Source organism: Falco peregrinus, chromosome 21 (assembly GCF_023634155.1).
Source record: "Falco peregrinus isolate bFalPer1 chromosome 21, bFalPer1.pri, whole genome shotgun sequence".
Classification (NCBI taxonomy): domain Eukaryota; kingdom Metazoa; phylum Chordata; class Aves; order Falconiformes; family Falconidae; genus Falco; species Falco peregrinus.
This window is the reverse complement of record NC_073742.1, coordinates 222,759-227,103: the sequence shown is the minus strand read 5'-3', so window position 1 is coordinate 227,103 and position 4,345 is coordinate 222,759. Positions and strand designations below refer to the sequence as shown.

The window sequence follows — 4,345 nt, the reverse complement described above, 5'->3', positions numbered from 1 at the left end:
GAATCCAGAGGGGTTATTTCCTACATGGGTAGTAGGCCTGTCGTCACAGAAGTCGTAACTTTAGTGGCTCTGTAGCGCAAGTGTCTGAGAAGATAGTTCTTTTAGCCAGAGGCCGCTAACACGGTTCCCCTTTTCTGAATGGGAAAAGGGCATGTGTAGGATCCCCCCAACCTTTGCATGTGTCTGACACAAGGGTTCTTGCTTTTGCTTGAGCTAACTATAAATGACCGCTCCTGCAGGTTATCATCAACTTCCCAGACCCTGCACACAAGAGTGACATCGTCCAACTCCGAGGTCCCAAAAACGAGGTGGAGAAGTGCACCGAGTACATGCAAAAGACGGTGGCAGACCTGGTAAGGAGGTCTTCTGCCTGCACTTCCCTCCTACGTGCCTGGATAACCCTGGGGCAAAGCAGAGCTCTACTGGCTTGGGTAGAGCTAAAACACCTCAAGAGGAGGGAGCTGTCGACGCTGTTTTGGCTGAATGGAGGCAGGGGGTAGTACCTGTTATGGGAAGGCTATAGGGGAACGTCCTTGCCTTTGTTTAGTCTTACAAGTCCCTCGTATAGAGAACTTCCTTGGGTCTAAGCCTCTTTTCAAAAGCTCGTTTATCCGAGTTCCTGAAGTCGGGCCTCCCTTGCCACGACAGTGTAATCTTCAGTTCTCCCTTCCTTTCTCCCTTAGGTTGAAAACAGCTTTTCTATTTCTGTCCCCATCTGCAAACAGTTCCACAAGAACATCGTAGGGAAAGGAGGTGCCAACATCAAGAAGGTGAGATATTGCTCCTAACTCAAGTGCTCGTGATGATCACTGCCTGCAGCAAAATCCCACTGGATGCTCTCTCCTGCCCATTGGTGGTGTCCAATATAGCCTGCGAGGGTTTTTCTTCTGACATGGGACACTTCTGAGATGATTTTTTTTTTTTTTTTCCTTTGTGGCAGATCCGTAAAGAAAGCAAGACCAAAATTGATCTCCCAGCAAAGAACAGCAACTCGGAGACAATTGTTATCACAGGCAAGAGGGCAAACTGTGAGGCTGCTCGCCACAGGATAACATCACTTTGGAAGGACCTACAGAAGATGTGCATGTGGCTCAGGAACAGATTGAAGCCATGCTCAAGGAACTGGTGAGCTGGAGTTACTAGTTCCAGTAAGAAACTGGGGGAAGAAGGGGCAACAGAGCAGAGGTGATGAGGTGTTTGTCACATCCATAGGATGTCTTGGCATGCTTAATCGAACTTGCAGGAGACAAATTGTGTGGCCAGGTGGATGACACCCCTTGGTTATGAAACTCATCCATAGCATCCTTGAAAAGTCAGCATTAATTTTTTTGGTGCGGAGAAGGAAGGATTCTCTTGGTTATAGCTGGAGAGGCATAGAAGTCAGTCTTTTCAATGTTTCATGAGCACAATGCTCTCTTCTCAAAGCAGAGGAATGCTTGTGCTCTGCTGAAGAGCAGAAGTGCTTGTAGCTGACCGCTGGTGAGTCAGTGCCAATACTGGCAGTAGGCAGTTACTTAGGGCACGAGACAGAAGCGGTGGCCTGTCCTACCTGGCCCTTTATAATATATATATGTATGTATGTGCGTACAATATTATATATATATAAAATTCTTTTTAGATCCACGGGATGGATTACGCAGTAATCAAGGCTGACCACCAATTCCACCGACACCTCATTGGCAAGTGTGAAGAGGAAGATGAAGCCCAAGGCTCACAGTATCGGTGGATCTCATTTGATGGTGCCTCCGTGTGGTGTGGCTAGTCAGCTGAATACCTGAATGCCGGATGGGATGGCGATGATTATAGTGGCGGAGATGAAGTATGCTCGGCTGTCTACGTCTATTCCTACAGTGAATATGTGGTGGGCTCATACGACAAAGCCCAGGAATCCAATCGATAGTATAGCTCAGACTATTCCTATGTAGCCGAATGGTTCTTTTTTGCCTGCGTAATACGTTACAACATGTGAGATGATTCCAAAGCCGGGAAGGATTAAGATGTAAACTTCCTGGTGGCCAAAGAATCAGAACAGGTGCTGGTAGAGAATGGGGTCTCCCCCTCCAGCGGGGTCAAAGAATGTAGTGTTTAGGTTTCGGTCGGTCAGTAGTATGGTGATGCCAGCGGCCAGGACTGGAAGTGAGGGCAATAGGAGTACGGATCATACGAATAGGGGAGTTGGATATTGCGATAAGGCAGGGGGGGTTATGTTAATGGCTGTTGTGTTAAAGTTGATGGCCCCTAAGATGGAAGACACACCTGCGAGGTGTAGGGAGAAGATGGCTAGGTGTGCTGAAAGCGCCAGCATGGGCTAGGTTGCCTGCTAGGGGCGGGTATATGGTTCATCCTGTTCCGACTCCAGCTTCTACTGTGGAGGACGCTAGGAGCAGTAGGAAGGACGGAGGAAGTAGTTCAGAAACTGATGTTGTTTATGCGGGGGAATGCTATGTCTGGGGCTCCAATTATAAGGGGGGCTAGTCAGTTTCCAAACCCTTCGATTATAATGGCTATAACTGTGAAGAAGATTCTTACGAAGGCATGGGCGGTGATGATGACATTGTAGATTTGGTCGTCTCCTAGGAGAGTTCCTGGTTGGCCAAGTTCTGCTCGAATAAGGAGGCTGAGGGCGGTACTCGGCTATGCCTGCCCATGCTCCGAAGAGTAGCTATAGGGTGCCGATGTCATTGTGGTTTGTTGAAAATAGTCATCGGTTGATGAAGGTCACGGGTCAGGTGGCTGAGTGTTTAGGCGTTAGGCTGTAGTCCTTTTTACAGAGGTTGAATTCCCCTTCTTATCGACTCTGTGGTGAAGTTCATGTTGAGTTGCAAACTCATTGATGTACGCTGAGAGTGTGCCGGAGTCTGGTAGACAGAAGCTTGTTGGTTTGAGCGTCTAGCTGTTAATTAGAAGTTTATGGGATCGAGGCCCGTCTGTCTAGGCTTATCGTGGAGGCCCTAGCTGCATTAGAGTATCTGCGTTGCATTTAGATGGTGCAGGTTTAGTGTCCTGCGGGCCTTAGTGGTGTGGGCAGAAACTAAGAGGATTTAACTCTTAGTTAAGGCTTTGAAGGCCTTCGGTTTGGTAGGCAGGGGATCCTAAGTTTCTTAGGTAACGGTCAGGATTGCGGGAGAAGGGGGGAGAAGGAGGACTGACAGAGAAATTAAGGTAGCAATTGGTGTGCCTGTGGATTTGTTATTGTATCATTGTTTTATGAAGCTTGTAGTGTTTGGTGGGAGTGTGATTGTGGAGCAATATGCAAGGCGTAGGTAGAAAAATAAACCTAGTAGGGAGAGTATTGAAATAATTATGGCTGCGGTTGATATCTCTTGCTTAGTTAGTTCCTGGATAATGAGTCATTTTGGTAAAAAGCCAGTGAGTGGGGGCAGGCCGGCTAGGGATAGTAGTGCTAGCGTCAAGGATGCGTTTAGTGATGGTATTTTTGTTCAGGAGGTTATTATTGTGGATAGTTTTGAGGAGTTGGTTGTGTTGAGGGCTAAGAAAATGGAGGCGGTTCTTAAGGAGTATGGGTAGAAGGTTATTAATGTTAGCTTGGGGTTGTATATGAGGATGATGGTTATTCAGCCTAGGTGGGCGATCGATGAGAAAGCTAGGACTTTTCGGATTTGTGTTTGGTTGAGTCCTGTTCGCCCTCCGATGGCTGCGGATGCAATGGCCACGGTTGTCAGTAGGAGTGGGTTCAGTGAGGGGGCAGTTAAGAAAAGAAGAGTGAGTGGGGGGACTTTTATTCATGTAGAGACGAGTAGGGCAGTGGTTATAGGTGAGCCTCGTATGACCTCTGGACATCAGAAGTGAAAGGGTACTAGGCCTAGTTTTATTGCGACTGCTGTAGTTAGTAGTAGGGAGGCTGTTGGGTGGCTTAGTCGCGGAATGTCTCATTGTCCGGTGAACTGTGCGTTGATTGTGCTTGAGAAGAGGATTAATGCGGAGGCGGTTGCTTGGACGAGAAAGTATTTGATCGCAGCTTCCATAGCTCGAGGGTGGTGTGATTTTGAAAGGAAGGGGATAATGGCAAGGGTGTTGATTTCTAGGCCAGGCCAGGCTAGCAGTCAGTGGTTGCTTGAAATTGTGATGGTTGTTCCTAGTAGAAGGCTTAAGGAGAACGTTAGTTTTGTGACGGGGCTCATTTAGTAGAGGAAGAGGTTAAACCATCATTTTCGGGGTATGGGCCCGATAGCTTTTGTTTAGCTGACCCTACTGGGAAGTAATATAAGGGGAGTATGGAGCGCTTTGATCTCTTCTGTGCAGGTTCAATTCCTGTCTTCCTAAGGTTTTCAACGGAGACAATGGGATTCGGACATAGAGACGGTCTCCGGTTCACCTCAAACAG

At 47.7% G+C, this 4,345-nt stretch overlaps 1 pseudogene; it reads right to left on the bottom strand.

Annotated features, from left to right (window-relative positions):
• Positions 1-3,101: 3,101 nt before the first annotated feature.
• LOC129782968 (NADH-ubiquinone oxidoreductase chain 2-like) lies at positions 3,102-4,142 on the bottom strand (annotated as a pseudogene).
• Positions 4,143-4,345: the final 203 nt, after the last annotated feature.